At 38.3% G+C, this 21,793-nt stretch overlaps 1 protein-coding gene across 5 annotated transcripts in view; it reads left to right on the top strand.

Annotated features, from left to right (window-relative positions):
• ZBTB20 (zinc finger and BTB domain containing 20) overlaps positions 1-21,793 on the top strand; it is a 449,521-nt gene that overhangs the window by 127,159 nt on the left and 300,569 nt on the right. For all 5 annotated transcript variants that reach the window (XM_018074633.2, XM_018074632.2, XM_018074635.2 and 2 more), the window contains one exon: positions 7,970-8,045. The gene's annotated coding sequence lies outside the window, so the exon portion shown is untranslated. The remainder of the gene's footprint in view (positions 1-7,969; positions 8,046-21,793) is intronic.

Below are 21,793 nucleotides of genomic sequence, written 5' to 3'. Positions count from 1 at the left end.
CATCTGAGTTTGAATTTCACTTCTTGTGAATTAAACAAGAATTACATATATGGACTTTATTGGGGAATATTTGAGAGTTTACATTGGTGTTACATTAAAAGTTTAAGCATCAGATTTACAGTTAAGTCCAAAGGTCTCAAAACCCTCTGGTATTAAATTTGTAAAGATTTCTGAGATGAATGAAATTGGAGGGAGTTGGTAGCATTGTCCCTGTAATATTGAATCTCAATAGCCTGTACAATAAGATATTGTTCAGTATCCTCGTTGGGCCTTGAGTTTAATATGGGAGTTACATAAACTGAAATAATGTGAAACTTCTGGCCATGGTTAGTGCATGACATTGTGCAAGATGATGTTGGGTTTGGGCTTCAGGTTAATGGCCTTCTGGCAAAAGAATAAGTAATGTGCCAAAGTAAAAGACTGCATTGATTTGTGCTTCTGCACATGGTGGGATAAAATCTGTCCATGTGTAATTTCTAGGAGTCCTAGTACCACCTGAGATGCACCTGCTTATATGAAGTCCAAACTTATCCTGTAGACTTTGCTTTTTTTAAAATTTTATTTATTATTGAAAGGCTTTACACATCAAAATCCCAACTTTCTCCCAAGGTCCTTGGCAGACCTGTAGAGATAAGGCATCTGCTTCGGTTAGCGTAACAGTGCTGGACTTACAGTCCATCTAAAGTGTATCAAGGCCACACTTACACTTGCTGCTCCAGAGACCTGAAGTGGGTATTGCTGCCTCTCATTCATTCCACTTCTCTGGCATCAATTAGAACTCCACATTCATGTCTCTGTGCTGATTGCACTTCCCCCACTGTCTCTTTCTCCTGTGAGGTGAGTGTCACACCTCCATTGTAGTCCCTTCTCTCTCTGCAGTGAAGAAGGGAAAATGGAAGCTTTGCAGTGTAAACAAGGTGGATTCTCCCAGTGAAGGCAGAGGGAAGGAGGTGCTTGTCAGGGAGATAGGGTCAGGCTGCTACATGAAGGTAGAAGTAGTATTGTAGATCCTGGGAGAAGATCAAAGGTCCCAAAAACATAGATAACAGATTTCATAGGCAATGGAGATGAGTTACCAGGCACAGTCTCCTGATGTCAGATAGCAAGGCGATGACCATTAGTGATAAGTCAAGAGTAAAAGTTGTGACAACTTTCTGAAATTTCTTACAGTTGAAAACCTGTAGCCTTCACTCACTTATTCAGTGTTGCTGTCTAAAGAAAGAGAACATTAAAAGTTATTTTGGCCTTATTCTTGGAGCAGCACAAGTAAGCTGAGGTTGTGATGCTGGGAGTGTGTTCTCCATGCAAGGAAAAGGAAAGACAAAGAGGTAGGATATAATGAACTTCACATCTTGCTGATATTGCTGAGTTTATCCTGTAAATATTCAACTATGTTAAATTGCTCAACACTTAGGAATATGTAGAATTCAAAACAAAGGTTTATCACTTTGATCTCTGCCATAATGTCCCATGAAGTGTATGTGCATTGCCACGTGGTTTTTCATTTCATCTGAGTACGTTGCCTTTCGTCCAAGATCTTGCCCTTTCATAGATAAGGGTCAGACTGACTTTCCTTGGGGCAGATCTGTGAAGGAAGTGGAGAGGTAGTACCCGTTAAACTTGGAGTGTTACATGTACGGAGTGTGTCTGTGGAGATAACTCAATGTCACCTCCTGTACCAGAAATCAGTAACAAAAAGGCTTTAACTATGCAGGGCAGTGGAAATTCGGGAGCTACAACTAAAGGAGGACCTCGTTTCCAAAGAAGAATCGAAGGATGTTATGTGTGATTACTTAAAACTTCAAAATCTTAATCATTAGAACTAATATCCTTGCTCTAAGAAAGTAAGCCAGATGATTGTCCCTTACCACAATGACTGCAATTTGTTATTTTACTTGGCTTTGCAAGGGAGCCAATTTCACAACTAGACCATAACAGTGCAGAGTACCATGACGAAGTCAAACCAGTACAGTGAAAACCTTATTTCTGAGTTCAAAACAAAATTCTCTATTGGTTTTCAATAATGATTTTGCATTTTAAGATATATTAAATACCACATTGTTCTGGGTCATGCACATCTGCATTATTTGTATCTTACAATATTGATACCTTTCATGTTTCATACATTAATTTTTTTTTGAATCATCAGTTTTGGATGCTGTCAATATTTACCTTCACTTTCTCATCCCTAATGAATCTGTTTAGTGATAATCCTAACACCTACTGCTCGACATCAGAGTAGATTCTTCTTTCTATTCTTATCTAATACCATTGATTAATAACTCATTTCTTCCTATCTGTCAGACAGTTTTTATCCACCTTATTGTAATATAGTATCCAGACCATAATTCTCTAGTGCCTCTATGAGCTTCCTGTGTGGTACTGTGTGAAAGGCCTTGCTAAAATCCAAACAAATTATATCCACCACATTACCTTTATCTGCCCAGTTTGTCACCGCATTGAAATACCCATCACAATGAAGCACTTATTGATGTAAGTTTCTGTGTTAAACCAGAATAAATGTAAAGGTTCTGCTGTGATTACATGATAGAGCCTGCTTCTTAACAGGTATTATCATTTTATGTGCTAAAGATAATATGAGCCATGGGAGATGATACCATTTAGCAGGAACAGGGAGGCTGTGAAGATCAAAGCATTACGAACCTTGAAAAGAACTAGGAGAAGCTTATATGCTACAATAGCTTGTAAAGGGCATAAGTGAAGTCTTCAAGCTTTATTCCAAGAGATACTCAGAGAATATCAGCTTCAGAGCTGCTTCACAAAAAAACTGCATCTTTAGAGAAAGAATTGTTTGGGCAAGGCCTCATGAAAGCTGCATGCTGTCACTGTTCCTGTTCCTTGGGAACATAAACAGGATCTAGGGACAGCTTGTGCAAGAAAACAGTTGGAATAAGGAATATCGTGGTTTTCAGCAGCCAACTTGATTACCATCATCGCCCCTGCGTAGGAGGAAAGCTTCAAGAGGTATTTAGAAGGATGCTGGGTCCCACCTGATTATAGAACTATCCATTAAACTGCACTTTAGGAGTTCAGGTCAGATCTTAAGTACAGTTATAGAGACTAACTCTTCTTTGGGTTGAGAAGTTCAGCTTCTCATGTGCTTTCACAGCTGGGCTTCTCAAGTGCTTGTTGCTTACTCTGTTAGCAGTAGGAATAAATGAGAGGGGTGGACTGTGCTATTAGGGGATCCAACACATCTAACAAGTTTGAGGGCCCTTGTGTTGAAATTGCATCCAATACCTGTTTCAAAGTGACCATTAGGGTGGATTATGCATGGTGTCTTTTATTCAGTTGAGTGTCTCTAACTTTCTGAAACCTAGATTTCAAGGAGTGTTAGTCTTTGCCCAAAGGTAGATTTTTTTCATACTTGAACAAAAATAGTTCAAATACTGTCGGGGAATGTGTGTGAAATGTAGCCAAAAGTACACCTTTTTCGTGATTAAAATGTTTTTCTAGCTGAAACAGCCATGGTTTGGAAATTAAAATTTGTGATGGGTACAGTCTTCACTAGGAAAGTAAGCTCAAAAGATGAATGCCATAAGGAAGACAAATTCTCTGTGGGCGCTCATCTTTGCAGTGAACTAGTAACAGATGGAGACTTACCATTTTGACAAAGAAACCTTTAGTCTCCTGTTGTCCATTCCTGCAGTGGAAGGAGTCCTTGATCCCAGCACAATGCTGTAGGTTGTCCTCTGCTCCCATTCTACTGAATCACAAAAAACCTCAGGTTTCTGCCATCAGCAGCCCCGTGGCTCTGGTCCACAGTGCTAGAGTGTTACAAATAAGCCCAGATCAACACTGCTATACCATACAAATAGCTGTGAGTTTGAAGGCAGAATTAGAAATTACCGAAATTCCTGCATATTTTTAGAAAATGTATGAAGGTCTCCAATTCAGGAAAGCTTTTCGGAAGGATTTTTTCAAGCACTGGCATTACTTAATTCTTTTTTTTTCCCCTCTTTTTTTTGGTTCTCTCCCCTCAAGACAAGAGACTGATAACAAAATAAAGCTGTTTATGGAGAACTAATACCAACTACAGTGCATTCATCTTAAAAAATCAGTAGCGTAATGTTATATCTATGGTAATAAGATTTATTCTTTTGCATTACTGATAAACCTGGACAGAGCATTGTGCTGGTGTGTCTATGGTTCCAATTTCAAAGTTTGCTTATTTGTTGTTAGATGAGGAGTTCATAAAAGATTGACATTCCTTTTTCATTTCCGTGATGCAATTAGTCCATAGCCTTGCTTATGTTTTCAAACCTAAAATGTCAGAAGATAATCTGGGCCATATTCTAAGTAATCATTTAGATTCTGAAGTTGGAATGAGGTCCCATGTCTGGCCCATGAGCAGTTTTGAAAATTCTCTTCAAGGTCTTGGGTTGGTTTTTTGTTTGTGTATGTCTGTTTGTCATCCAGTGCCCTCTCCTTCCCCCTTTTCCTGTTGCTGAAGATGACTTTCTGAATATTATCAATGGGGTTTTTTCTTGAGTCAGGACATCAGTATTTTACCTTCTCTGAGTAGTTATGTGTGGCAGTTGGTTCATCATTGATTTTCAGTTCCAGAAGTGAACTTGAGAAAGATCAATTGACTGATGCTGTAACTTCTATATGTAGAAAATTCTAAATATATCAATAAGTGTTGTACTATATTCTCTCCTAGCCTTCCCTGTCCTCATAATTAATCAGCTATATGGGATTCTTAATAACCTGCTCCATCTGACTTAAGGTATTCAAAGAAAATCAAAACCTCGCAGATATGGAACTTCCTTTTTGCTAAGAGTTTGCAGAAAGCCAACATCTTCTGAAATGTTTCCCAACAACAAATTATACATTTTTTTTTTCGTTCTCTTTAATTTTTAGATGGAATAAATGTGGTTCTTATGAAAGTGGGGAACTAGACCATAAACATGAGTCAGGCAGAGTCAGGAGCCCTTGTAAGTCATGGAATATTGTTAATGAACTTCAGTTGTACAGTCGGTAGCTTTCCTCTCACAGTTTTCAGTCTCTGCATAAGCTTTATGGCAATCAGAAATCATGAGAAAGCAAAGCGTGTTTACCTTCTCATATTTGTTTTTAAAGCCTTTCCTAAGAGCTAACACTTGCTCTGCTGTTAACACTTTACTCATGTGCCTCATTCCTGACCTGCCATACTCTTCATTCTTGCAATTCCAGCTCTTGGACCTCCCTCAAGTAGAAGTTCATTGCCCATTCTTGAGCCATGTATCTTGCTTTCTGTGAGGGACTTAGGGCACTTCTTTCAGTCAACAATCATGATCTCCTGCCCCACAGATGTTAAGCCTCATCACCTGTGCACAGGAATGCAGGTCTTCTGCTTAAGAATCTACCTCTGTTTCTACCTCTCACTCCTACAGGTGAAGTCACAGGTTTCTGAGTTTGTAAAAGGAAGATACTGCTAAAGTGGCAATGATAGGTATTCTGAGTTTCATGAGGTTTTCTCTGGGTTTAACATTAATTTGTAGCTAAAATGGCTCTTTAAGATGCTCTGGCTGTGTTTGTTGTATGTCAGGTGCTCTGTTAACTATGGTTATTTAATTGCAAGTTTTTCAAGATGGCACTGAACATGCTCTCATAAAGAGCTGTTTCCCAGACTGTGTTCCTTTTAGCGGAAGGATTATGGCGTGTGCTGGTTGTGCCTGCCTGGAGGAGAGGGATGGCTTTATCTGCACGCACTGTGCCCTCGTGTTTAACTTACAGAGTAACGCTAAATGTTGCATTCCCTCCTTTCCCTTTCCAATCCAAGAAATATACACTGAAGAGTTGTCAGGATGGTGCCCAGCATGGGAAAGAGGTGCTATGCCTTTGTGCTTTGATAGGAGAGGGCCATGTTTCCTCATTCTCTACAAGAATTTGGACAAAATTCGCAGTGGTGAAGTCCATGCACCAATTTATTCCTATTTAGGTCATTGGAATAGGGCTTCAGTGGTGCAGTCTGTATGCTGGCTCTCTACACAGGGATACATTTCACCCTCAGTGAATGCTCTTTGTTTTCTCAGTTGAGGTCAGTTTTTCATTGCATTCATTAAAAGAAATAGCTTTGGATTGTAAATACTGCTGCCCCTCTCCTTCCCTGCCAGCATTACTGTCCTGAAGATGTTATAAAAGGGGTAAATTTGGAAAGGGAAGGAAGAGAAAGAATTGGAAGTTCAAAGGCTGAAGCTGTTATCACTTATATGGCAGTTGTGCTCTTGCCTGCTTCTGATGGACTTTCCAGTTTTCTTGCCTGGGTTTCTCCCTTGTTTCTCAGTCTATCTGACTACATGCCAGTCAGGAGAAAGAAGGAAAGTTGCTTGATATAATGTTGTCTAAAGGATGAAGAACATGTTTCTCAAATGCTTCCTTCAGGAAAATTTCATCCAAGCCTACAAAGGTTATCTTGTGGCATCATCCTACTGCCTGTGTTGGGGGCTCTTGTTCCATCATTCAAATGCTCAAGAATTGTTTCTGGTTCTTGCTGTGCTGTCCTGTTCTGTACTCTCTGCTTTGTCTCCTGATCTTCAATACCTCTGATCTTGATGGAGTGGGAAGTTAAACCCACAAATAAGTTCGTGAGCTCGTTCTTGTTTGTGGTATACATGTGTGTATGAACATGTTTGTGTGACAGTATATTGTCTGATACAGTGCATTTCATTTTAAACAACTGTGGGAATGGATTGAGAAGGCTCGTATAATTCTGCAGTCTGAAGAACTGGATTTTTACTTATGGGAGAATAAAGCAAAATTTCACTTAGGAATTGGTCCCAGCCTGTGGGACATTCAAAATCAGTATTAGATTCACATCCAGGATTTATTTGCTGATCTCTGTCAGTGTGCTGATGGTGAAGAGAATAGCTTGGACTTTGAATGAGATAAATTAGGCAAGTTCTGCTGTCACCTTTTAAAAATAAAATTTAATCAAGTTTTGATTTGTTTCTTTAAGGAGTCACTGATACATTGTATGTGTCTGTGTATATTGCTGTATGGTTTGTTATTATGAGGCTGAATCCTGACAACTTATTGCAAAAATGTTTGAATTTATTATTAATATTTTTTTGTTTTCTCATTTCTCCTGGTTTTGGAGCTTTTATAATTAGATATAATTAAAACCACAGGTTTTAAACTCCAGTCTAACATTTAAACTCATATTTATGGTGCAACCCCTGGAGTTTTATTGTCATTCCAACTATTCCAACTGCATTTTGAAAAAAAAAATATATATTTTTTTTGCATCTGTTCAAATACTATGTCTACAGCTACCACTTCTTAATCATCTGTTTTGCACAGTAACGTGACATTTATTTTACATGATAAAAAAACTGTGCAGTTTTATAGATGAGCTATTTTGTATCCCTTAACAAAAGGTTGCAAGGGACCTTTTGCCTTGTACACTTTAAAACAGCTTTCCTCTTTTTGAACTTGTCTTTCTCTGCTCCCCCATGCAACAGTCTAAAAGTGCTACATGCTGTAGAACGAATTTTTAAAAATGTTGTTGGCTGGCATTATGTAAAACCATATTTTCCCTTTTGGTGCGTATGTTCTGGTCCTAGCAATGTCCTTGTTTTGCTGAAATTAACATTTTTCTCCTCACAGTCGTTGGTATGTGATGGTGTTTTTCTGTCTTCTTTAATTGTGATGCTTTTTTTTTTTAATTTTTTTTTTTTAATTAGTATAAGGTTGATTGTTAAAATTAAGTGGCAGAAGGCTTCTTTCCAAGTTATTCCGAGATCTTTTGCTGAAGAAATATATTTTGCTACTCTCAATTGCCTTTTTCCCCTTCTTCTTTCATTGCAAACTACTCTGGGAAGAGCTTCTTTTAACAAAAAAAAAAAGGCTACGCTTGACTGATAATGCATTGCTTTGGATGGTGAAACATTATGAAAGTTTAATTTTTAATTAAATCTGAAATACCAATTATAACTGAAAGAGATTTTAACCTGTTTCTTTTCAGACTGCCTGAAGTTACATTGTAGATGCTGAAATCACTGCACCTTAAAAACAAAAAGATTAAGCTGCACTGCGTTCCTGTAAGTAAAAGCTTTTCCGGTACCTTTTGTCCGTATTTTTCCTCTATATGCATCCAAAGTGTTAGCACAGTAGCTGGTTTTGGATAAAGGTCAGAGTCCCCTTGAATAGAATTTAGAAGTTCAAAGGATGTTTTATTTAAAAATTAAAAAGGAACTTACATCTAGCAGATCTTTAATTTCAGACCACTGAATAGATCATTCTTTTCTGCTTTGTTTTGCGTATTATTAGGAATACTGTGCATCTCTGTTTATTGACTTACAGTTCCTGTTGCTTTGTCAGTGAGGATTTCTGCATGTTGGTGCAGAGATAACAGAAAGTAGCAGAAGATTCCTTATAGCACAAAATATAGTTTATTCTCTTCTTATGATGTCGTAACAAATTCTTCTCCTTTGTACAAGAAAAAAAAACAAACAACTTTCTGATGACATCACAGGGGACTTCAGCTGCTTTAGGGTGTAGATGAAGGCAGAAATGCCTAATTCATCTGTGCTGTGACACAACAAAACAGTCAAAATAACATCTACGTCTCTCAGCAAGAAAGGAGTCTCTTTCTAAGAGGAGAGTTATTCCATAAATGCAGGTCAGATTGTACATCACTCTGATCCACCCTTATTTAGGATCTGAATGTATTTGGGTTAATAATTAAGATTTGGAACTTCAATGGCTCAACAACAGGCATGCAAAAGAGGATTGGAAAATCTACTATATTCGGATACTCTTAATTTAATGAAATAATATATGAAAAAAAATCCAGGATCTTGTAGATAGTAAGAAAAAGATTGATTTCAGTTGAACAGTACAAAGCTGAGGAATATTACAAAGCAAAGTCAGTTAGTTTGTTTTCTTGTTTGAGATCAAAATGTGCAGTCTGTAATGAAATCCAGAGCCTTCTTCCAAAGTGGTGCTTTTGTACTTCAGGGCTAAAATATTTTAACTATTAGGTGGGATTTATCACTCCTTCCTCCCCTTTTTTCTTTTTTTAATGTATTTTAATGTTTTATTGTAAACTAGCTAAAGGGTACAGTCTCACTGTGGGCAGCTAATTCATGCCCCTTTCAGCATGTAGTGCCAAGCATGACTCAGACAGGCAGATTGTGCCATTCTGGCTCTATTCCATTGTGTTTTTACATTACTGGCAAGGGCCATGCCATTGTGTTGTTTAAATATTGTGTATTAACTGCAGGCTGTGGCCAGTGAATGGTATTTAACATTTTCTGCTCATCATTGCTGAATATGAGCAGCTTCCTTGGCCACCAGAGGTTAACCTTGCAATTACACTGGTGAGCAGAGTTGAAAACACTCGTGGATTTGCTGAGTCCAGCAGCCATTTAAAGGGAGATGTTTGGGTAAAAATGGGAGACCTCTTCTGAATCTGTGAGTACAGAATTTCATACTTGTCTTCTTATTTAGTGTGAACAACCGTGACAATTCTTGTTGGAAAGTAATTCTCTTTCGAAAATGCAACAGCAGAGTGAGGAGTGAATTTAGACAAGTTCTTTGAATCCTTAGGATTCAAATGATCACTAACTACTGTATGGACAGCCCTAAGGCAAAATAACAAGTAGCAATATATGGACCTGATAATTGGTGCTGCCTGGAATGTACTTTTTTTAGTTATATGAGACTTAAGGCTTTGGAGGGGAAATAAATACACAAGTGTAAAAGTCATGTATAGGAAATATTTTTTTTTTTTTTTTATCAAGAGCATCAAGTACATCAACACAGATGTAGGGCAGCTTTCTCAAGGTCCAAGTGAATCAGTGGTCAAACTGGGAATGGAGTGTGGGATCGTGACTCCCAGGTCTTTTCTACCTAGTTCTTTCCGTTCCATGAAGTAAAGGACCATGTTTCTAATCCTTGAGTTTCTTGTATCATTTGCTTTAAAAAAAAAGACCCCACTTTTAAACTTTTAGCTGTTCCTAAGTTCTGTAGCCTTGGCATACAGCCCGTCTCTGGAATACAGAAGAACAAGGTGAAGAAACTTTTACATATGCACATGTATCCTGTAAAATGAGGATGAGATTCTTACTACACCTTGTGTCCATGCAACTCATCACTTGCCACAATAAAAATGGTGGCACTTTTTTTATAGAGGAAGGTTTGCTTTAAGGATTTCCTTTGTTTTCTGTATGTTTACTGTAATTAGATCTTTAATAAGGTGAACTTGCCAGTATGACTTTCCTGTGCTAACCCAAAAACAGCAAGAAGAAAAAGCAAACCATGTTCTGATAGTTTTGTATTTGATTTTTTTAATTGAAGGGTGGAAATCTTGCTTTAGGGTAGGGATGGCTCTAAAACAACTGATTAATATAAGATGGACCAAATTTTTGGCTAATATAAAATATGCTTGACTTGGTGCCTGGCATTAGAAGAAAATACATATTCACAACCCATGAACATCTGTCAGACAGCTGCACGAGAACTCAGCTTTCTAAATGTGGTGTAGGTACACTCTTTATGGAAAAGGTCTGTGGGCTGATTTCTACGTTGTGTGCTCTGTACTAAACTTGTGTGGGTTGATAGGTAAGTAGATCCATTGAGGTCAGTGGGACTACTCAAATACTTTAAGTATTTTGCTGTTTGCAGCTGACCTCAAATAGGATTCAGTCAAGCATTTAGAGCTACCTCTGCCCACATTCAGCGTCTGCATGATTTTGGAATGAGACAGTGACAATGTATTGTGTGTGGAGAAGATTCTGTATGCATAACCTTGTAAACCTATACAAGAGATACGGTAAATGTACTTTCAAAGCAGTGGTTTTAGTTACACTGCCAAGGGCCGAGGGCAATAAAGAGTATATGATGTGTTATTTTTGTTAAAAAAAGAAGTTGGTTTGTCAAGGTTTCAGCCTTACACAGCTTTGTGATCTGATTACTGACCAAGAGATCCAATGTTCTAATCTTAATGGAGGCTGGATCAATGAGTGGCATTGGACAAGTCATTTAACTTCACTGTGCCCCGTTCAGCTGATCACATTTTCAATCTGGTTCAAACTGATACAGCTCTGTGAACATTATTGAATTTGTGTTTGCAAAGCTCTTAGAGGATAAATAGTAACCATTGCTATTATTAATAAGTATATTGTGTTGACAAATGACAGTGGATGGAGATATAGCCACTTGTGGGGGTGATCTTTCATAACTTGGTTATGCTTTTTTTTAATTCCATCACTCAAAGTTATCAAGGCCAACTCCAATTTACAGAAGTACTTCTCATGTCGCTCTCCCTACTGTTGAGTATTTTATTGTTTGTGTTCTCTCTCTGCGCTGCTGCTTTGCTACTTCCCTCCATGCTGAATTAACCAAACTTTATTCCATTTTTTTGGTATTATACAGCAGAGGCATTTGTGTAGCCTACAAATTACATAAAGCAAATTCATTTTGCCTAGTGATTGTTTGCTGATGATGTATGAAACAGACAGAAGACAGTTTGAATTTTCATAAGTTCAATTGAGCTTGCAGGCATAAGGAAAGGAAGAGGCAGAACCCAAGCCAATGTGACACAGTAAGCTGGCATCCCAGAGCGCAGGCTGCATGTGTAGCGTCAGGATGTCAGGGCTGAGAAGGGCTTCGTCCATCACAGTAGTGCTTTCAAATGAAGGAAGAGTTTTGAAGCAACAAACAAGTTACCCTACCATGTTCTTTATAGTGTAAGAATCCTCACAGTTCCTGATGGATATGCGATCTGTCCTTCCCTCTTGTAACTTGCTGTTTTAACTAGAATTTCAGGTCTAAGATGGGCTTTGAGTCCTCCAAATTCCCAGTTCTTGTTCCTCTGACAAAACATAAGCCCCCCGGAGTTTAAGCCTTTTTCTTTTTTTCTCCTTTTTTTCTTTTGATGCAGAAGATACTGGCTTGTAGAAGCTGTGCTGCAAATGTGAAATGAGTATGGAATTGTGCTTGCTTTGAACAAAGATCAGTGTCTTGGGGCTGACTGTCACTGAGGAATAGTGTTAGCATTAACAAAGAGAATTAATTTTGGCTTTTCCCCTTCCTATACCAAGACATTAATCCAGAAACTCATGGGGATAAATTCTGCCCTGATTTCTACCTGTAGAACCCCAGTGGAAATGTGGAGAGGTCAGAAATGTTTGTCAAGGCAGAAATTGTCCTAGAGTTGAAATTGTTGAGAAAGCAGAAACTGGTTGATTGTTATGTAGCCCAGGGGCAAGAGGATATATAGGAGCCTTACATGGTATTATATGCTTCTGAAAGTGTTGCTTTTGTTGTACATTAAGGAGAATATGATTTTAAAAATATCTAGTGAGTGAAAACTTATAATCAGGAGCACAGTGATTAATTGTTCTTCATGTCCACTGGGAGAAAGACCTAAAGAAATCAGTTCAATGAGCAGTGAAAATTACCAAGTCACATATCAGGAACCATATTCTGACTGTATCAGCTGTAAAGTGCTGGAATGCACAACCTGTAGGTATTGTGGAAGCAGGGGAAGTTTCTTTTTTAAGGAATGGCTTGGAAAACCATCTCTCAGTGTGTGGTAGAACTTCCCATAAGGCAGAAGACCAGCCTGGATGGGTTCTGTTGCTCCCTGGTATTCTCTGATTCAGCATACCGTTTGAGAATGTTGGTATGTGGCTAATACATTCCTGATTAATAAAGCTTAATGTTCCCAAAAGATCTCCAGGGTTCTAATTTTTCCGTCCTCTCATAACTGAAACCACGCTGTCTCTACAAAGATTCAATTGGACTACCAGGATTTTGCTTTGACCCTTCTTTTTTTTAGATAAGGACAGGGGAGGGAGTCATACAGATACTAAAGAACAGATTCTCAGTTGCGCAGCGTCTGCAGGGTTTCTTTCCAGTCAGTGCACAAATGCTGATTTGTTTCAGTTACTGGTTTTTAAAATTTGGATTAGTGGAGGCACTCCAGGTATTGTCTGATACAAACTCCTCTGACACAGAACATGGAGACAGTTGAAAGTTGCAAATAGGATTGATGATCAGAGAAAATATGTAATGAGGCTGAAGTAAAGGCTGCTACAAAAAGGTAAAAGTCTCAGGAGATTGGGAGCTTTGTAATTGTCTCTGTTCTCTTAATTGTCTCTGTTTTCTGAATTTTCATGAATTTTCATCCTTGAAAGATGTATTCACTTAATGGAACTGCTAATCTCAAAACCCAGTTGGCCATCCTGAAAATTTTGTTAGTTCTCAGGTTGGTTTTAGTCAGTCTCATTCACAACTTAGCACGGAAAAGGAGTTGGGAATTACTGTCGATTAAGTCCCTCATGCTTTTTTTGTTTTCTTACAAATGTTTAACATTTAGGGTTTTGGGGAGGTGGAGGTTGTGTGGGGCTTTGGTTGTTGTTGTAGGTTTGTATTTTAAGGGCATCAATTGTAGTGTACAAATGGGTAGAATCAAGACTTCTTTTCAGAGATGGCAGCTCTTATTTTTGCAGAAAAGTGGCCACAATAGATGAAGATAGGAAAATGGCTCTCCAGTGTGTGGTTGCTTTGGTATATAAAGGAGTATGGGCTGTGATTCACTCATATTAAAAAGGCATGGGAATATTAGCATTGATTCCCTGCATAGCACTGCTGTAGTAAGTTGTAGTAAAACACTTTAGCATTTCACTACCTGAAGGTGTTGTGGTGAAAGTGGAAAATCTTCCACTACATTTATGAAAGCATTTGCTAGTCTACTTCAAGATAAAATAAAGATTAAATATTATTGAGCAAGGAAGGTTAACTTAGACCCGAGATGTCATCAGATAAGCTACAAAAGAAAAAAAAGACAACACAGACCTGGCCTTTTCCAAGCCTTAGTATTCTTATTTTGCCCTAAACCACTGTGTAATGGGAGGGACTCCAGAGAAAGGCATTGTGGTTATTCTATATTTATATCAGTGTCCCTGAGGACACTCACACTGAATCATTTCAAATTCCAGAATCAGGTATAGGGCAGTCTGATGAATGTAAGTTAACCAAACTTTCTGGTCTGTTTTCTTCATTAATATAAGTTATCTAGCTCTGAATTTTACTATAAAGGATCTCATTCTTATTGTCCTCTTTCCCATCATTGCACCTGCATCTAGATAATAGATTAGAAGAGAATTTAATCTGTTGTGTCAAAATTCATCTGTTGTTTTCAACAGTTTCCACTGTCATGAAAAAGATAAGTTTATTTGTTTTATTTATTTTTTTTATTTTTAAATCATAATAAAAAAATAAGTATTTGACTTTGCAAGATGTTTTCATGTCAGCAATAACTGAAGACATCCCTAAGTCAGAACCTGCATTAACAAATTTTTTGAACCTGTTGCTTTCTCTGGCAGATTTTTTTTCATTGTCTTCATAATGTTTCTATAGAAATTTTGTTCTAGTTCATGCAGTGTTCTTACTGAAATTTTGAATAATGAAACTATTTTGCAGAATGGAAGTGTTATCTCCTTTCATTCAAGACTGGCAATAAGTGATTGAGAATCATGTGACTCTTATTAGCAGAACCTTTTCAAGGCATAAGTTTTCTCAACATTATTTCTCAACAGCAGTGGTAGCAGTTGTGCACCAGATCACTCCATGTTATGAACCAGGTCATAATCATGCAACCACAATTCATTTAAGTGGGGTATAGTGGCACGGTTCCTATATATATAGTTTGCAAGATCAGACCATCAATGGAAAAATCTGAGCCAAAGGCAGCTGAATTCTTATATCTTCCCAGCTTCTCTTTCCATTCATTAGGGTTTCAAGTGAGGAGAGTAATCTGTTTTGTCATGTCTGTTGCCCTCTTTTAATACATGACTAACCTTCTTATGTCTCAGTGGCTGTCACTTCTCCAGAACAAGTGATACTGGATTCTTGAAGCAAACAGCTACAAAATGATCATCCTTTGGGGCATGTTTAGTGTGTAAATGACAGCTTTAGCCTGGGTGCATTTAGCAATTAGAGAGAAATTCTTTGGTCAAGGCATCAAACAAGCCTGAGGAATGCAGAGAGAGGATGCTGAGGGATCCAGAAACCAGGTGACCAAGAAGGTATAGAATTAAATTAGTCTATCATCTTGATAGAAAATATAGCAAGATTAGATGTGAAAAATCTCTGAGTCAATAGGAAGGGTTGCTATAGGTACTGATGCTCATGCATGGCACCTGAATGTAAGAGTTTTGATTCCTCATAATTGCTTCAATCCTGCAGGAAGGAAGGGATTCTTTTGTTACTTTTGTCAGGGCTGCAGTGCTATCGAATTTGTCCCTGTGACTCTTGGTCATGTGAAAATCACCCCAGAAATAATCCCGTTTTCTGTTTCCTTCTGTGTAACACATTGACATATTACTACTTCTCAGCTTCTTTGTGTGTGTGGCTTAGAAAATACTACTCTTTACATCTGCATCTGCCCTTATTCTGATCATGCTTTCCATTCAAGAAGACATTTGTCATGACAAACTCCTGTTCAATTTACCAGTCTTTATTATGCTGTGCTGGTTTCATGCCTATGTGCTGATACACATGACTCTAGAACAGCATTGAGGGAAACAATCAGATACTAGTACAACTCTAGATACCTAGCAAATATTTAGTTTCCTCAGGATACCAGTCATGGTCACCTCAGGTGATTCCCTGTCCTGTCCAGGGAACTGTACTTGGGCAAGAGTTCAGAATTCTTAATGTAGGAAGGTAATCACAACAAGTAGGTATGATTATAATCTATAAAAAATATAAAATCCTATAATGTATATGTTTTTGGAGTGTTATTGAACCAAAGCTTTGCATTCAGACAGCCTCTGAACTTCTGGGGTGCTCAAAATGTCATTCTTTTCTTGTATGTATATCTTAGACTGTTGCAAAGATACGGAAATTGATGATGAAAGGACACTTTGCTACTAGCTCTAAAGCTAGATGCAATAACATTCAGGTGCATGACTCCAAGCAAAATTCAAACCCCAGAGTCAGGGTCTTTATCCAGTACTTGAGATGTATTAAGGGCAAAGGGAAGCATTTTGTTAGATGGCATTCAACCTAGAGGCAACCAAAGGGAAGCTCAAGAGAGTAAAGACTTGGTAATTCTTCCATGGACAGGGTTTTTTACTAGTAAGATCTTTTTCCTTACTGCAATCATTTGTATCCCAGAGAATTCCAAATGCGCTAGGTACATTTTACTTTTTATGAAATTACCAGCTGTTAAAATAGATATTCTATCCCCCTATAGAATTTTCCTTTCATCAACATGAGATAGGCATAGATTTCCTGTGCCTTATAATGGTGGAAAACATTTCTGATGTCCCTGCATTGTCAGACTGTCAGGAGCACAGTTTTCTATGTGATTATCTTTATTATGATTTAATTACATTTAAAAGCATTTGATTTCTAAAAATCTCTTACTCTGTCTCTGTCATAATGTTTATAATGTATCTATACCATATAGTAGTTATTCTTTAAGCTCCTTATGCCTCTATTTCTTGTAAAATAAATGTACTGTTTAGCAAAATAGATGTTCCTTATTTAACGTTGAACATAATTACCTGTGATCCCTGCCAGATCTCTGCACACCATTTCTGTATTGAGTGCAGCCATTTTCTGATCACTTCTTTTACAGATAAAGAGAGAAATCCTGCCCCCCCCCTCAGTGAAGTCACTGAGATTCTTCCACATTCCTTTCAGTGGAGTCAGGAATCATTGCAAATGCATGTACTTGAGCTGGCCCTTTACACTGGGTGGCTTATGGTATGTCTGATGCATTTCCATGTATTCATCTGTTACCCCCTCTCCAGCAGTGCTGCCCCCGGTGAGGGGCAGTTACCAATTGCTCTGTCTGCTGTCTTGCTGGAAGTGCAGGACTTTCCTTAACTGATGTAGGGAAAAAAATATTTTACAGTGGGAAAACAAACACATCATGCTTTCTTTAGAGAGTCTTTTCCTTTTTTTTTTTTTTTTTGAAACAACTAGATTTACCCTGTTTTAATAGCAAAGTGACATAAAAGTTGTCACATGCACATTTTTGCCTGGTAGTGGTTGAATGAAGGTTTATTTTGGATTTATTCCTATTTCCAGGTGATTTGGAGTTCTTTTATAGAAGTTTATAAGACTATATTGATCAGAAGTCATTCCCCTCCCCGCTTTTATCTAGCCCACTTTTGATACTAGCTTACAATCAGCTTTTTAGTTTGTGGAGTTGATGAGGAACTAGGAAATTTTGTATGCAGTTCTGACAGACTGGTCCTCTGCTGGACTGGGGTTGGGTTCTTGCTTGAATCAGGGGTAAAAGTCCCAGTCTCTGTCTCACTTTGTATTTTTACTGCTCTGCATCACTGATATGCAAATGGAAACTCCTGCAACCAATCTTTCTCAGTGTTGAGAGCTTTCAGAACCAAGTCTGTATTTGTCCTGTATTAGTTTAAATATGAGAAAAAATAATGGAGCCTGTTCTGCATATTTGAAATCTCAGCCTTCTTACTTAAAGCTAGGTCAAATATTCTGTGTATTTGCAAGTGTGGCAGAAATCCATCTGGCCAAATTGACAGCAGTGGATAGTACTGTTGCCCTTTATAGGGTCTCCATTTAATGTAGTGGGATTTTCACCAGTTTCAGTGCTTGGAAGGTAAGTTATTGTGTCTTTCACCACTTTGATAATATAGCACTATTGTTATAATTCCTCCCCAGTTCATTTCTAATAGCCATATCATTAGGACCTTTAGGTTATAGAAAGATATTGATGGTGTGGAGGATAAGAAATAGTAAAAAGCTAAACATGAAATCCTAGTGCAAACCTTATGAACACAAATTATAGGAACAGGCATCTTCAATGCTGCTATGTTTACTCTGGCTGCTCAGTGTACCAGTCCAACTTAAAATGTGCTCTCCTCTGCCCAGTAGATCTAGACCAGTAGAGAGGAAAACAAATTGTGTCCCCTCTTCTCCCTGTTCTCCCCAGTTCATAACTAAATCCCAATTATCTTGTCAAAGTGAAGTTTTTATGGGGAAAAAGGTAACATATCACCACAATAACTTCTGAGCACAGCCCATGCCTCAGGACTTGGTGTAGCACAGAAGGTCTTATTTTACCTCTAGGCCCTGTACAAATAGAAATGCCTTGAACAGTGAGACAGCAAAATGTGAAATTAAACAGGGGCAAATGTACATTTATTTTATGTGTGGTCACATTAAACAGACATATAATTTTTCTTTGGAAATGACTGTTTCAACAAAAGCAAAATTATAGCAATTAAAATGTAAGGAGGAAAAATAATAGTATTGATTTTGTTTTGTTAGTTTTTTCTTAATTTCATGATATGTAAGTAGTAGTGCATGTCTTACTGCACGTCAATCTGTTTGTTAGACTGCAAGAGGCACTTAGATTTCAGAAAGGTGAAGATTCAGTAACTACTAAGCGTTAGCTTAGTAACTTTTTTCATTGCACGAAATACTGCTAGTTTTTCTACAGTGATGTGCAATAATGCAAATACAGAAATAGAAAAAAATGAAAGGGCTTACTTGGAAATTCTAATACACAGAACTTTCAAAACAAATTTATTTTTGGCTTTTTAATTATGTGGGAAGGTTCAGTATCACTTCTTTTTGAATCCTGACTTCAAAAGGAAATTAGAAGTCAAAATTTCTGCCTTTACTTGTAACTCTAAAATGCCACAAAAGACCTGGTAGCTCACTAGCAAAAGTAACTGTAGAATCATAGACTGCCCTAAGTTGGAAGGGGCCCACAAGGATCATCAAAGCCCAACACCTGGCCCTGCACAGAACCACTCTAAGAGTCACACCCTGTGCCTGAGAGTATTGTCCAAACATTTCTTGTACTCTGTCAGGCTTGGTGCTGTGACCACTTCCCTGGGGAACCTGTTCATCCAACCACCCTCTGGGTGAAAAATTTTCTTCTAAAATCCAGCCTAAACCTCCCCTGGCACAGCTTCATGCTGTTTCCTCAGAGAGGAGATTAGTGCCTGCCCCTCCTCTTCCCCTCATGAGGAAGCTGTAGACTGCAATGAGGTCTCCCCTCAGTCTCCTCCAGGCTGAACAGACCAAGTGACCTCAGCCTCTCCTTATATGGCTTCCCCTCAAGGCCCTTCACCATCTTTGCTGCCCTCCTTTGGAAATTCTCTAACAGCTTAATATCTTTCTTATATCATGATGCCCAAAACTGCCACAATATTCAAGGTGAGGCCACCCCAGGTCAGAGCAGAGCGGGACAATTCCTTCCCTCGACAGGCTGGCGATGCTTTGCCTGATGCCCTCCCAGACACGTTGGCCCTCCTGGCCACCAGGACACACTGTTGACTCATAGTCAGCTTGCCATTGATCATGACCCTCCACTGAGGTACAAGAAATAAGTCTGGGATCTACTTTTGAAATTCTATAGGGTTGTTGCTCAGAGAAGTTGTGGAGTTCCCATCCCTGGGGATGTTTAAGGCCAAGCTGGATGGGGCTTTGAGCAACCTGATCTACTGGAAGGTGTCACTGCAGTGTCACATGGCAGGGGGTTTGGAACTAGATGATCCTGAAGGTCCTTTCCAACCCAAATAATTTCATAGGTTTGAAATTCGATTTCTATGATTTTATGAATTTCTAATACTGTTTGTAATGCTATGAGCTGCATCTCTCTCTCTAATTTTCTGCCACCATTCTTGTGTCTAGGTATATCTAATTCTTTCTAAAAGAAGAATTGGGGTGTCAACCTCCCTTTTTACTGTCAAAAGCTACTACATTACATAGTTGAGTATTTCTTTTGAGTGCCAGGAGGAATGACTATTTTGTGGACAGATATTGTAGTAGACAGAAGTATTGATTGGGTTTCATTGTAATAAACACTGCCAGATGTTATCTCAGTGTGTACTGTTTGCATTAGTAAATAAATAAATCCTCCAGAGCACAATTATTCCCTATAATGTTTTTTCAAAAGCTTACTGTTGTCTTACGACTGAACTTCCTCTGCTTTCTGTGCAGTTTGAGAAACTAATTGGAGCATGTGAAGCTAATTGAAAAATTCAAATCCTGCTCTAGGTTCAGATACCATGTCAAGGTCAAATCTGGCATGTATAAGTGATGCTATCTTCACTTGAGGTACTCCTTCTTCATTGGAGACTTTCTCCTGTAGGAAATAACTGATGAGATTTTATTCACTGCTGTGTTACTATCCACACTGGTGAGCATGTTGTTAGGGGATTGCATGGTAAATATCTGTGTCCTCCGACTCTTGGTAAAGACTCTCAGCTTGTGGGTCACTTGGTAGACAAAGTGATGGTCAGATCCCAACCTACATGCTGTCACTGAAGAAGATGGTTAAATACCAGTGCTTGAAGCCCAGCGTGCCAGTTATCAAGTTAAACCAGCTGAGTAGCAATCTGAGCTTCCTCAGGAACCAGGAATACTAAGAGTCCAGATTCACTGATCAAACTGTGAAAATCACATTAAATCGATGTGAAAAGCACACTGGTGCCCAGCACATCATCAGAGTGCTCAACATATCAGCGTGGGCCTGTGTGCAGTCCCTGCATGTAAGCTGGGCTAGTGCTCCCTTTTTCCTCACAACAGGCAAGGCAGATTGAAGCATGCTTTGATTTGGGTTCTCTGTGAAGCATACTTGGATTTGAGTTCTCTCTGATTCCTGGTGTTTTCAGCTTTCCCAAAAACACAGAGCAAGTTCACAAGTGGTTTTTTGATGTGTAGTCAGTGTCCATAAAAATTAATGTTAAATGAGAGCTGAAGCTGTCTACTGGGAATTCTGAAAATTATTTCTTTTTATTTTCAGTGAAGACATACCTGTTCCCTAAAATAGTGGTTCCTTGCTCTGCTGGACTAATATAACTTGTAATTTATGATTTTGAGTGTTCAGTGTGCTGAATACTGGCTTCCACTGAGATACAGGTTCTCTTGGCAAGTTGGCTAATTCTGGATCCTCCCTAAAACATGCTTAAAACAATTTAAAAGGTTTAGAAAGAAGCAATGTGTATTTGAATTCTCTGCAAGTGAATCAGCATTATTAACCTTATGACTCCTAAATTAAATCATCATTCTCTGTGTCAGATCCTAAGTTTAAATTCATATAAAAGATGTGACTTTTTCCCAAATTCTTAATAGTTTTACTATTTTTTGTCTACTCCTTCCAGTTTAGCAGCTGAATTTAACTGTACTTAGTCTATCTACTTAGGTATACTTAGAATTTTTATACATTTTACTGGAACTTGCTGTGATAGAAATATTTATGTGTGTATGTATTTACAGGTATACTTTAAAACTCCCTCTCAAAAATTTTATTTTGGATAAGGATCATCAAATCAATACTTTTTTTTTTCATTTGTTAGCATCTTTCTTTTTCTTCTTGTTGGTAAAAAAGGAAAAGAAAAAAATTAATGAAGGGCAATGGAAGGAGAAAATGTCTGACCTTCTTACCAGCTTTTTCTTGTATACCTGAATACTTTCAGTGATGCCTCTGAAAACTTTGAAAATAACTACTTGCTTCCAAAACTCCCCATGTAAAATAAACAATACTTGGCCATTTTAAAGGCAACTCTATTTCTCATCTCACTTACCTTTGAGTAAAGTGCACGTGCAAACTACAGCCACGGAAGAACAATTTCAAGTTGCATGCAAACTTGGCTCATCAGCTGTGCATTTTTGCTGTTTCTAAGGCAGGGAGATCAGAAGTGTGAAATGAAACATAACAGAGAGGCACCCAAGTGCAGATCTGAAGGTGCAATCTGCATTGGCTGCCCTTCAGCACAGATGGTGGACAAACTTAAATCTACTGTTGAGTCCTGAGATCTTTACCCCTCTCAGGTTA

The sequence above is a fragment of the Manacus vitellinus genome, unplaced genomic scaffold (genome assembly GCF_001715985.3).
Source record: "Manacus vitellinus isolate BGI_N305 unplaced genomic scaffold, ASM171598v3 scaffold_28_pilon, whole genome shotgun sequence".
Lineage (NCBI taxonomy): Eukaryota > Metazoa > Chordata > Aves > Passeriformes > Pipridae > Manacus > Manacus vitellinus.
This window is presented reverse-complemented; position numbering and strand designations above follow the sequence as displayed.